This window comes from Salvia hispanica, unplaced genomic scaffold, assembly GCF_023119035.1.
Source record: "Salvia hispanica cultivar TCC Black 2014 unplaced genomic scaffold, UniMelb_Shisp_WGS_1.0 HiC_scaffold_586, whole genome shotgun sequence".
NCBI lineage: Eukaryota > Viridiplantae > Streptophyta > Magnoliopsida > Lamiales > Lamiaceae > Salvia > Salvia hispanica.
In genome coordinates, this window is record NW_025952340.1 from 19,098 (window position 1) to 32,497 (window position 13,400).

The 13,400-nt window shown below is 37.3% G+C and overlaps 1 pseudogene; it reads left to right on the top strand.

Moving 5' to 3' along the window:
- Positions 1-264: 264 nt before the first annotated feature.
- LOC125199606 lies at positions 265-5,669 on the top strand (annotated as a pseudogene).
- The last annotated feature ends 7,731 nt before the right edge of the window (positions 5,670-13,400 follow it).

Here is a 13,400-nt window from a genome sequence, read left to right on the forward strand (position 1 = left end):
CGGGGCGGGGTCCCGACCTCCCCGGATCGAGGGTTTTCCCTCCCCTCCCCTTTATTTTTTGGTCGCCCCCCCCGGTTGGGCCCCAACGGGGGCCCTTTTTTGCGGGGGGATCCCCTTCGCCCCCGGGTCCGGTCTCGCCCTCCCCCCGGCTTCCCTCAGAATTCCCGCGCTTAAAAAGCGGGCTCGGATTTCAAGGTCTTCCAAAAGTGGAAGAAGCCCGCGACCCCCCGGAGAAGATGGTTTTTCACCCAGATGCTCGAGAGAATGCGTGTTGATTTGGAGATCGCGAGGCACACTAGGGGGTTCGAGCGTGGGCTCGAGATACCACTGCGACGGCGCAGCTGCGTAGCGCCTGAGCGGGAGACGAACGACGGCGATGAGAGTAGGACGGTGGCGGGGCTCGTGTGTTGAAGCCCTTTTTTTTAAAAAAAAATCATGTACTTTTTTTAAATCTTTGTACTTTTTTTTAATGGAATGGATTATTTTTTCAATTATATGTGTCGTAAATTTAATTCCGTATTTTAATCGTAATTTTAATTAGTAAATGTAGTATATTTTGAATTATTTTTATTGCGGCTGGCCTATGGTGCTCATCGATGTGCAGGTGGATTTTTTAGTATTTTGCAGCGTGGCGGGAGAGAATGGTGGCCTAAGCACCATGCGGATGCTCTAAAACCGTGCGGAACAAATGGACTCCTATCGCGGACGGAGGGTAGCATTCTTCACGATCCGTAAAAGTTGAGTCGTATTCTTTTTATTAAATAAGTTGAGTCATTCTTTTAACAAGACAAAACATCTCAATCCTTTTCTTTATTTCTTATTTCTTTCTTTTCTCTTATCTTTCTCTTTTTTATCTCTTCATTTATTTAATATAAATTCTTATTCCAAATCCAAAGTTTTTTACCGATTTTTTATGGGAGGAGGAGTAATTTATTTTCAGGTAAATACCGCAATTTTCTCAAGTGGAAAATATGACGACGTCACACACTTCATCAGATTCAACGGCTGCGATTTCGTCACTTTCCTTCAACTAGGTTCCTTTCGTATTTATACGTCACAGTTTACTGTTTAAACCGAGTGCGGTGCAGATCATTGCCCTCCCAAAAAACACCAAAAATTTTCTCTCTCTAAAGCTTTCTATTCTATCCCAAATTATCCCCAATTTTACCTACCCGAAACCCAAAAAAGTTACCTGTTTTTCACTCCCAGCCTTTGCTTTTTCTCTGTCAATTCTCTCGAATTAATAACGACGAGAAAAAAGAAAAAGTAAAATCGATAATCTACCTGAAAATTAAATAATGGCGCAGGTGCAACATCCGAATTCGGCAGCGCCGCCCCAAGGAGTCGCGGCGGCGTCTGGTGGTACCCCCCCGGGAAGGGGACTTTTCAGGCGACATCTTTTATGTCGGGGACTTGGATTTCAACGTCCCCCGGACTCGCAGTTTTTACGTTTCGTTAAATTTGGGGTTGGGCGGGTTGTTTGGTTAGGGTTTGCCGCGATACTGGCTCTCACCGCAGCCTTGGCTATGGTTATGCCCCAACTTACCCAACCCCCCAGGATGGGGGGGCTTTTCCCGAATTTTTTTTATTTGTTTTCATCAATTGCTTAGTTTTGGTTTCTTTTTCTACACACCCTCCTGCTTCAGTAAGAAAGGGGTTGTGATGTTTTTTTGATTATGTTTAAATTGAATGAAATTCAAACTCAAATGCATTAATAGAATGACGGGGTATGTGTTGTTAATTTTGAAAAAAAGCTTGGTAATTGGAATGTAGATGGTGTATTCGTAATACAAAATTACAAATGAATAGTGTCAATGTGATAAGGTCCAAGACTTGTGTGGCAACTCTATTCTTATTTGTAAAAACTCCAAAAAACCCAATCGCTTTTGAATATTGTTGAATTAATGCTCCCCTTCTTAAGCTTTATATCCTTTTTTGGCTTTTTTTGGGAAGATAGTGATGACTTTCAACAATGATAATAGATTCTCTTTTTTTTGTTTCATTGCCATGTCGAAAAAGCTTGTGGGATGTATGTGGACCATAATTTTGCAGGTTTCTTTCATTTTTTTGGGTTTTACCAAGAAGTTTCATTTTCTATCATTTTGCTCTCATTACTTTAAAGATCAGAAAATTTTTTTTCCTATGTTTTCCCTTGATTTTACTCTTTTCCCTAGAAAAAAGGCTGCGATTGAACATTGTCTAATTGTAATATTTTGCCAACCATGGTAAAAACTGCAAGAGTTTTGGGGTTAAAATTTACCCCTCTCAATAGCAAGCCAACCCCGCCATGTATTCTCACCAGACCCAAGTGTTAGAAAAGTGGAAGGGAATATTTTATCAAAATTGCCCAGTCTTGTTAAATCCATTGTGATTGGTTTTCCCTTTATTAATATGCCCTGTTTCTAGTCTTTGTTTTAAAAAGGATCTGATGAGTGGTCTTTTCATACCTGATTATTCTCTGTTAACTGCATCTTTTTTATTGACCTTAGATCTTATTTTTTGCTATTATTAATGACTATGTGGTACGGAAAATTTTTACCAATCTAACAATTATGTTGACATGGAGAAGTCCACCCGTTTCATTTTAATTGTCATTGGGTTATTGCATATCTGATGTTTTAATATTTAAACCCTTTTTTTTTTGGTTTTTCACCAATATTTTTTTTGTCATGCTAATGAACACTCTTTTTCAGAATTTGGACAAATCCCTTGATAACAAAGCACTGCATGACACTTTCTCTAGTTTTAAAAATCCTTTCCCTGCAAGATAGCAACAGACACCCATGGTCAATCTGGGGTTTTGGATTTGTGCAATTTGATACTGAAGAAGTTTAAAGTGCCTTATAAGTTAAATGGTATGCTCAAAAAATGATAAGCAAGTCTATGTTGGGCATTTCCCCAAGAAGGGGAAGAGAGGACTACTACCCAGGAAAATGCCAAGTTCAACAACGTGTTTGTGAAAAATCTAGCTGAGTCCGCTACAGATGATGATCTAAAAACAACTTTTGGTGAAAAGGGGTAATCACTAGTGCAGTAGTGATGAGGGGTGCTGATGGAAACAGATGTTTTGGGTTTGTCAATTTTGAGCAGGCTGATGATGCTGCCAAGGCTGTTGAAGCTCTTAATGGAAAGAAATTTGATGACAAAGGGAAAGGATGGGGAAAGCCCAAAAAGAAGTGGAGAGAGCAGGAAAATTAAAAGTCGGTTTGAGCAGACTACCCGAGAAACTGTTGACAAATTTCCTGGGGTTAATTTATATGTTAAAAACATAAGATGATAGCATTGATGATGACAAACTGAAAAGAACTATTTTTAAAAGGTTTTTGGGACCATCACCTCTTGTAAAGGGATTAAACATTCATTATTTACAGGGGGTACAAATAACATATTTTTTCACCTTTGTGTACCCATTTTATCCTATTACTGAGTGGGTTATGATTTGGGTGCAGGTTAAGGGGTGGGTCCCAGTGGGATAAGCAGAGGTTCTGGATTTGCTGCCCCCTTTTAAGTTTACTGTTGTGATGAGTTTTTAGATGAATTTTAATATGTTGTGCTGGGAAATAATTATTTATTGGTTTTTATTGTTAGCTTGCTGAAATGAATGGGAAAATTTTAATTAGCAAGCCCTTTATGTTGCCCGGGGACACGCAAGGAAGGCAAGAGCCAAATTACAGGTACCCGGGGTTTTTTTTTTTCAAGAAAGACAGGAGAGCCAAATTACCTGCCTTGTAAAATGGACCCTAAGGGGCCCATTTGATTTCTATTACAGTAAAAATTTTGCCATTGCAGATACTTCATACTCATGCTGATTTTGTCACAGATAGTGTATCTTATTATGTGTAGACTTGTTTTTGAAAACTGTAGTCTGCTATGAGTCGCCCTTTGATATAACCCTATGTTTTTCTTGTTTTTACTATTCATTTTTTAGTACTTAAAATTGTCACCCCGACTACATTCTGTTAGATTATTTGATTGGGTAGATTTATATCCTAAAGCAATTTTACAATGCTGGATAATGATGAAATGTAAAAGTAGGACATGGGGGCTTGGTCTTGTGCTAATCTGACTATGAAGTCACAATTTTTCCGATCAGAATAAAATTGGGATTTGTCAACATACTTTTTCCCTTACTGAGCTTTTTTTTTAATCTCCAAGTTCATATAAATTTAAAAACCCGTGCTCACAAACATCCAAGCCAGGGTATACCTGCCCTCTGTTAACTTTTTTGGAATTATTTGCTCGGATCTAGTTTTGAAACCTTGTCAATATACTTTTGATTTTAGTGTTTGCATATATGCTTAAAGGTTTTCTCATAAATGACTTCATCATTTGTTCTGAAAACTGTGTTAGGGCCCCTTATGTCTAGGCCCCAATATTTGCAAATGAGGCCTGTAGCAATGCCACCTTCTATGGCTCCTCGTATGCCTATGTTATGCTCCTGGTGCACCTGGTATGGGGCAGAAAGCTTTTTTAAGGGGCCCCCCTGCTATTATTCCCCCTCAGGTGACATTCTGAGTTTGTTATGTTCTATAGGGGTTTTAAAAATGTGAAATTTTCTTTTTATAATTGAACGGGGTGAAATTTTTGGTAAGTAGTTTTTAAAATGTAATCATCCTTTTTATATTATTTGAAGCCACATGCTGTATTCGATATGCATCATCTGTTGTTTGCTATCATCATTTGATAATTCTAATATTTGAAAAATGGTTTAGGCTGGCTTTGGTTATCGCACCCTTTTTCCTGGACTACGTCCGGGGGGTGCCCCTGCCATTTGTGCCACTAGTCCAAAGGGGCAGCAGGGCCAACGACCAGGTGGCAGACGAGGGGGTCCCGGGCAACAAAATCAGCAACTGGGAATGATGCAACAGCAAAGGGTTTTACTCAACTTACCAAAGTTTTTAATCATGTGTGATTAAATTTTTTGATCTTGATGTATTATTTTTTTCCCCGATGATACCAAGGGCAAGGATGTATAGGTACCCTGCTGGTCGAATGTGCCAGATGCCCATTTCCCGGTGTTGCTGGTGGGTGGCCCCCGTTCCATATGACATGGCTGGCATACTTTCCCCCGGGTGCTGCTATTCCACAGCCTATACCAATTTCTTTGGTTTTTCCCTTTTCAAATGCAACACCTGAACAACAAGGGCGGTAAGCAGTTTGCCCATAGTGTACAAATTGTATTTGTTTCTTATCTTGTATAGTGTATATAATGTTCATAGTCTTAACAGATGTTGGGTGAAAACTTGTACCCAATTGTTGGGTCAATTTTAGCACGAGCATGCTGCGAAAAGGGTTTCAGGGGTGCTTTTGGAGATGGACAAGACCGAGGTTCTTCATTTGCTTGAGTCGCCTGATGCTTTTAAATCAAAGGTCTCCGAGGCAATGGATGTCCTGAGGAATGTTCAGCAGGCTGGCGGCCCTGCCGACCAACTTGCTTCATTGTCGCTCAACGACAACCTTGTTTTTTAAAAAATGATGGTCTGAACCAACGTTTTGCTAGTGAAGGGTTTTAAAATCTAGGATTTTTGGATTTGTGATACTTTGCCTTTTGGTTTCCGATTCCTTTTCTATAACTTAAAATAATCTGTTCTGGGATTTAATTAGGTTATTTGGAAGTTGAATTTTAGTGTGATTGCACTTTTCTATCTAGTCGCACTTAATTCTTATTATTTTTGCCTTTTAATTTTATTGTTATCCACTTATTTGGATTTGAGACGTACACATATGTTGGCTTGTCACGTTTCTTGTTTCACTACTCTACGTTATTAGTTATTACTCCTCCGTCCCCTGAATTTGTCACCGTTTGACTCGGCACGAATTTTAAGAATGTACTCCTCCGTCTCAGGGTATTAGACCAACTTTCCTTTTTTGGGATGTCCCAACATATTAGACTCATTTCCTTTTTAGCAAAAGGCATCTATCTTATTTTATTCTCCACCTACTTTTTTCTCTTTTCTCTCCCCTACTTTTCCTCTCTCATACTTTACTCTCTCCACTTTAATTATTTAAATATCAATTCCTTAAATCATGTGCCCAAAAGAAGTGAGTCTAATACTCCCAGACGGAGGAGTAATAGAAAGTGAGTTGAAAAAGTTAGTGGCATGTGAGTCCTAAGTTTTATACTAATAAAATGCAGTGAGAATGAAGTATAATATTGTTCATTACTAAAAATAGAAAAGTGAAATGTGACAAATTTTAGGAAAGAAACAAAAAAGGAAATACGTGACAAATTTTCGTGGACAAGAAGTACTATCAAACTATTATCAATTTATATCTCCTAATGTTGGTAAGATTAAACAAATTAAAGTATGATTCATAGGCATAATGTAAAAGACTAATGTTCAATAGTTTGCATTTTAATAAGAAGAATTAAAATAACAAAATCATATTACATGGCGAATAAACAAGCGTTCAATAGCATCCAAAAGAATTGGTTCACCATCCCATCTACAACTCCATCTGTACAATGTTGGTAAGATTAAACAAATTAAAGTATGATTCATAGGCATAATGTAAAAGACTAATGTTCAATAGTTTGCATTTTAATAAGAAGAATTAAAATAACAAAATCATATTACATGGCGAATAAACAAGCGTTCAATAGCATCCAAAAGAATTGGTTCACCATCCCATCTACAACTCCATCTACAAGAGTGAGCCAACTCATTAACAAGAACCTGAATAGCCTTGAGGGGGACCGCCTTTTGCAACGCCATTCCAAACTCCTTCGTCGTGTCACTAACAATATATGTTGTGCGAGAAATAATATAAATCAAGATAATTATATGCATTTAAAGTTTTAACAATATATGTTGTGCGAAGAAATAATAATATAAATCAAGATAATTATATGCATTTAAAGTTTTAAGATATTTTTTAAAAGTTGATTAAAACCAATTTAATGTTAATTGACATTAATATCCTAATTGGTTTTAAAATCTAGGATTTTTGGATTTGTGATACTTTTTTGTTTGTTTCCTTTTCCGATTTAACTTAAAATGTGTGATTTAATTATTTATTTTGGAATTTTAATTTTAAGGGGATTTCTTTTTTGGTCGACCGCTTTATTATTTTTCCCTTTTTTTTATTATTTTATTATTATTATTTGAGAGGTCCAATATGTCTTGTCGTTTTCGCGATAGGGACTCCAGCCGCCCAAGTAGAAGTCGAGTCACCGAAGAGCCATGATTGCCGCCAAGACTATTATGTTTTCTTTTTTTTTTCCCTTATTTTTTTGCACTATTTTTTTTATTTTGTTATATTATTTTCACGTATTTTAAACCCGAAGATTTTAAAGGGTCATGGTTAGCATTTATAAATACTAAACTCCCAGAATTTTTATTGAAATTAAGAAATAAAAATTCTTTTCTCATTTTGTTCCAAAACCCTAACTTCAACTGGGAATTATCGATTTTTTCCCAATCTTGGGTGCTCTACAAATCGCCAAAGGGGAATTTAAAAACCCTATCAAGGGGCTTCCATTGACTACCTTCTCCCTCAACACACGATAACCATGGCATCAACTATTTTCCTCAAAAAACGATAACCATGGCCCCGATTTGATGGTGTGGGCCCCACCTCGCCAAAGTTTTTGGTTCTCAATAAATTTTTAAAGCCGGAATTTCCCCCGGGTTATGCAAAAGTCGAAAAAAACATGAACCGCCGTACGCGAATGGAGACGCCCCCGGGGAGGGGAAGCCACCGCCATCTCGTTACGACCGCCGACCACGCCCAAGTCCAGCCCCCCCCCGCATGAAGCCGCCTTTCAGGGAGGATGCTTCTAATTGGGATTCACAAGATCCGAGGTCTTCGATCACTTTTATACCTTTAATCGACGCCTTATCTTGTCACGTTCTTATTTACCCCCCCGTCCGATGCAACATTTTGGAAGGAAGACAACACGGAAAGGGCTAAATGTTTTTTGAAAAAGGCCCATCTTTTCCCCCAAATTTCGATGAGGATTACACGAGCAACAAAGCAGACAACCGCCTAACTCACCGCCCCGAACACAAGGTGGAGATGCCTTCCTTTTAAAAAAGCCAAAATCCTTGGCCTTCCTCGCCCAAAAATTTGATGCTCCTTTTGTTTAAAGAACGCATGGGGGATTCGAATAAAAGAGTACTACAACCTTTGTAACCCCCTTCCCCCCATCCCTTTATTTAAAATTGTTCGATCCACCCAACTGATGGAAAACCGGGACGGAAGTGCCAAAGGGGATTTTTTTGGGCTAAACAACAATTTGCCCCCTTTTTTGAAGATACGGGAGAGAGAAGCCTATCACAAACGCCCCCGCCCCGCCCCCGCCGTTTTGATCCGACTCCGCGCTCCGATCGATTCCCCCCCGCCTATCGAGAAGAATCGAATTTCACAGAGGGGGGGATGTTTCCCCAATAAGAAGAATAGTGAAGATGATTTGATGGGGACATTTTCCGGCTTTAAAAAAGGGTAACCAACCGAATTCTCATTATGTGAGACCGGCCCTTCATCTCGGGGTTGTTTCATTTCCGGAGAGAACGAAGGGGATCCCCCCAAAAAAAGCTATCCAAGTCATCGTAGTCACCCTCGTTTTACGAATCAGAAAGTCGCTGATTTTGATGATACAGTACTAAATTTAAAATAAGGAAGTAGACGAAAAAACTTGGGAGGCCCTTTGCTGGAGTCGACGGGGAAGTTTCACATGAAATTTGGACAGTCTTTTGGTACTCATCCGTTGAATGTGGGGTCACCGATATATTTTAAAAGAGAGTTACAAGCCAATTACTAATGGGGAAAAAATTTTTGAAAAAATATCTTCTAATGAAATTGATTTTGATATGGATGCAAAAAAAGTTTGGGCCATTCATTTTAGGTACCCAAAATCGTTACCCAATTAGGTGGTGGATTTGACCCCTTCGGAGGATGCCTTTAAATATGGCATATTGACCCTCCACAAGAACATCCCGCTAAGGGATGCCCCCCTTACCAGCGTTGATCATCAACCAAATTGGCATCTTTAAAAAAGAGAGGATGGGGAAAATGTAATCAATCCACACAGCCATTGAAAAATCTTAAGGGGATTTTAAAAATAAAGGGGGAAGGGCCCAAAAAAACACCTTTATTGCAAAGATGGTGATTGTGAACTCCCGGGGGGGGTGGAAAATTTTTTTCTGGGCTCTTCGGTCAAGGGAGCCATTCATCAAGAACAAGGAGGTGTATTTTTTTTTAAAGGGAAAATGGCGAGGGTCCGGTTAGAGGGCCATGCTTGTTCAAAAGATATTCACAAAGGGGAAAATGTTTAGTGTTGATGAAACTGAATGGGTTTGTCACTGGGGGATTTATGTCCATTTAAAAAGATTCAAAACAAGGGGGAAAATGCTTTCATTTTGTTGCTTATGATTTTGATGGACAGAGGAGGTGATGTTAACACAACTTGTGGAAAAATTGTTCTTTGGGGGTGCTGGTTGGATGCTTTCCAAAGGTGTAAAACTAAGTTCGGCCGCAAGAAAATTTAGGGATAATATTTACTTTGGGGGTGCTTTCATTGGTAAGAGATAGAAGATATTTTTTTGGGGGGCGATGGAAATTTGGTTGCGAAGGACCCTTTGTCGCTTTGGTTTTTCCATATTTGTTGGTTCACATTCAGTGGTTTTTTCCAAGTTCCCAAATTGCTAAGAGGGCCAACTTTTGACATGATATTGGTAGAAAGCAAATTTAACAATCTTGCTTTTTCCATTAAGTCAGAGGGTCCATAAAACTCCCTTCAACATTTGGCGTCGCCGATTGATGTGAATTATTCTCATGTTTTCAAATTTTTGGGCCCCAACCGGGTTTTTTTCTCTTTTATGGCATTCCAATGCTTAAAAAAATTAATCCAAAAAAAGGGGGCCCTTTTTGGCCAATGACGAAAAAATTAGGTTCCCTTAATTGCGCGTAACATCCCAAAAAATTTTTGACCTCCGCCTTGGGGGCAAGGGGGTTTTCATCGGGGGGGTTGATGTGACCCGAGGGCCCCGAGGCCGACCGAAGATGCCATGACTTGGCCAAAAATTTTTGTTTTTTTTATTTTTTTTCCCCATTTTATCCAAATTTTTCCTTTTTTTGTTATATTTTTACGATCTTGCAAACTTCAAAATATTATTGAGTCTATGGTTATGATTCTATAAATACTAAAAACTTTTTATTATTGAGAATTAAGAAATAAAATTTCTTTTCATTCTTTTTCCAAAACCCTAAAATTTAACTAGGGAATTTCATTTCTTTCTGTCAATTCCTTTACAAATCGCCGATAGGGGAAATTAAACCCTATCACGGGATGTTTTAAATTTTTTTTGCCTTTTTTTTATTTTATTATTATTATTATTATTTGAGAGGTCCACATATGTCTTGCCAGATTGTCGTTGATAGTATTAGTTTGATATGGTCCGCTTGGATCAAGTTCACACGGATTTATTTTTGAGTAAATTCAAAAAACCTTAAACTAATCGGGGGTTGTATAGAAATTATATATACATTCCAACTTTCCTTAGATTTCATGTGGGATAGATTTGTACTCAACATTGGCTTACGTTTTTTGTTTCCCTACTCTACGTTATTACTATCAAACTATTATGAATTTTTATCTCCTAATGATGGAATAATAATAAAAAAATTAAAGTATGATTCATGATATTGTCAAGATCTTGGCATTAGATTTTAAACGTGATACAATGATCTTCCAACAAGAAACGTAGAGTAGTGAATGATCTTGTCACTTTTTACACTATCACGTTTCTTGCTGCCAAACTTTTTTTACTCCGTCAAACATAAAATGTTTTTAACTTTTCCCTTGACGTTTTTGTCATTAAAGTTAATTAACTACCCCCCGTCTGTCTTAATTCTATTTAGTTTCCTTTACATTTCGTCTATCAATACTTGTCACACTTATTTTTATTAATAGACCTCAAATACCACTAATTCATCATCTTACAATTATTATTCTTTATGTCCCAACAAAATTGAGTAATTTTCTTTTTTGATAAAAAACAAAATATTCCATCACTTTACTATATTCTATCATTTAATTTACTCTCTCTTCATTTCTCTTACTCTTCAACGCAATTTCTTATTTTTCGGACAAAAAGTTTTAACTCAATTTAGTTGGAATGAAGGAAGTTATAAAACTAATACTCTTCCTCTTTGAAAAGAAAACTTAGTCGACACGAGTTTCAATGATGAGGTAAAGAAAAGAGCGCGAGATAAAAGGTAATGTAAGTATGTTAGGCCATCCGCATCCATGCCCCTTATCCGTCACTAACCGTCTCATCTCTTCACTATTCATGGCCCCACCCTACTTTTCACCCCATCTCTTAACCGAGACAACACTTGATCCCTCCATTTCTTAACCATCTCATCCCTTATCTATTCATTCGATTTCATTTTTTATTTTTATTTCCAACAAATTCAAATTTAAAAAAAACACATTTTATTAAATAAAAAATTACACCCTCCGTCCACGATTAAGAGTTCCCCTTTCTAAATGCCAGTTTTAAGAAAGTTAAGAAAAGTGTGGAAGAAAAATTAGTGGAATAGGGTCCCACTTGTATATATTAGTTTTAAATGATATGGAGTGGAATGAGTTAGTGGAATGTGGGTCTCTTTTTCCATTTATGGTAATTATGAACGGGGCTCTTAATTCGGACAACCAAAAAGAAAAAACGGATTCTTATTCATGGACGGAGGAGTACAATTTAAAATCCTAAAAACAATAAAATGAAACATAAATTAAAATCTTTAAAAAAAAAAAAAAGACATAAAAAAATTTTACCGCTCCAGGACCCTCCCAAACCCCTGGGCGGCCCCTCCCGAGAGGATGTATTTTCGGGTTGTTTTTGACGCACCGACTTCTTCCTCCCTACGCCAATCTTCTTCTGCGATTCTTCCATTATTTGATGCATTTGCTCAAATGGATCCATGAATGGATTAAAATTTGGGAAAAAAAAAATGTTTTGAGACGAAGAATGTAGAGGTTTGAGTGAGAATATAGAGTTTTTACGGTAACCCCGGCCCGATGAAAAAATTTTGCAAATTTGAAAATTGGGAAAAAAAAAATATTCTGATAAAGGCTTTCCCTTGTAATATTATCATGACTTTCATAATTTTTGGGAAAGATTTGATTTTTTGGGTTTTGGGATTAAAAATTATAAAAAAAAATTAAAAAATTTAAAAAAAACCAAAAAAACCGAAGTTAGATTTTTTTGGGTTTTTTTTTTAATTTTAAAATTTTTCCTTTATTTAAAAAAAAAAAAAAAAATATTTTCAAGGGATTAAAGACCCCCACGGGCGGGCCCAAAAAAATGGGCATCACGCAAATTGGGAAACCCATGTGCTGGGCGTGTGGGGGGTTTGCCTCGCGAGACCCCTCTCCGGCCAAAGCCGCGACGAGATGGGGATGAGACAACATCGAAAATACGCGATGCGGTTTGTTTTAAGGGGTAAAATATTACACATCGAAAGAATGTTTTTTAACCCCATTAGGTAAAAAAAATTTGGGGAGTTTTAATAATTTTAAAAAAGTTCGTATTTTTCATGGACATACTAGCAAAAAATAATTCATATTTTTTTTTGGGAGGAGGAAGTATATAAAAAAAATACCCACATTCTATTTTTTTTTCCACCCACTTTCAATTATATACATCCCCCGGTCCCATGTTGGGGCCTCATTTTTTTTTTAAATTTTGGCCACACTCACTTTTTTCTTTTTTAAAGATATAGTGCTCTCTAAAAAAATAATATAAATATTATATTTTTTTCTTTTCACCCTAATACAAAAAACAAAACACCCCAAATTATTATATTTTCCATGTTTATTTTTTTTAGGGAAAAAAAAAGATTTCTTAAAAATGCCTTTGATCAAAATGGGGTTTTTGTCATACGGAAAAAATTCGGGGCTTAGAGCATTTTAGTAATTTTAATTAAAAGAGTAAAGGTTAAAAAATTACCCAATTTTCCATGCACTGGGATCGATCTACTCCAATTGCAACCAATTCCTATCACATATTGGCAATAAACCCTTTGGGTCTATACATCCCTTCTTTTTGGGCATGAAATGCATCATCCAACCTCATTAAATCTAACAAACTTAAATGGATTTCGTTGAATTATAAAAAAACCAAAAAAAATTTTTTATTTAAATTGGGAGGGGGGAACAACACATGACCAAGTTTCCCCAAATTTATTTTTATAAAAGTAGGGATGGAGATACGACCCCCAAATCACATAAAAATTTTTAAAGTAAAAGAAGAGGCCCAATTCAAACAAAAAAAGGGAAAGGGCCCTTTGAGGGGGGAACTGCCTTGTGCAATGTCATTCCGAACTCCCCCGGGTTTGTCATATTCCCCCTCCATCCATTTCCCATTCAAAATTGTGAAGTAAAAGGGGCCCAA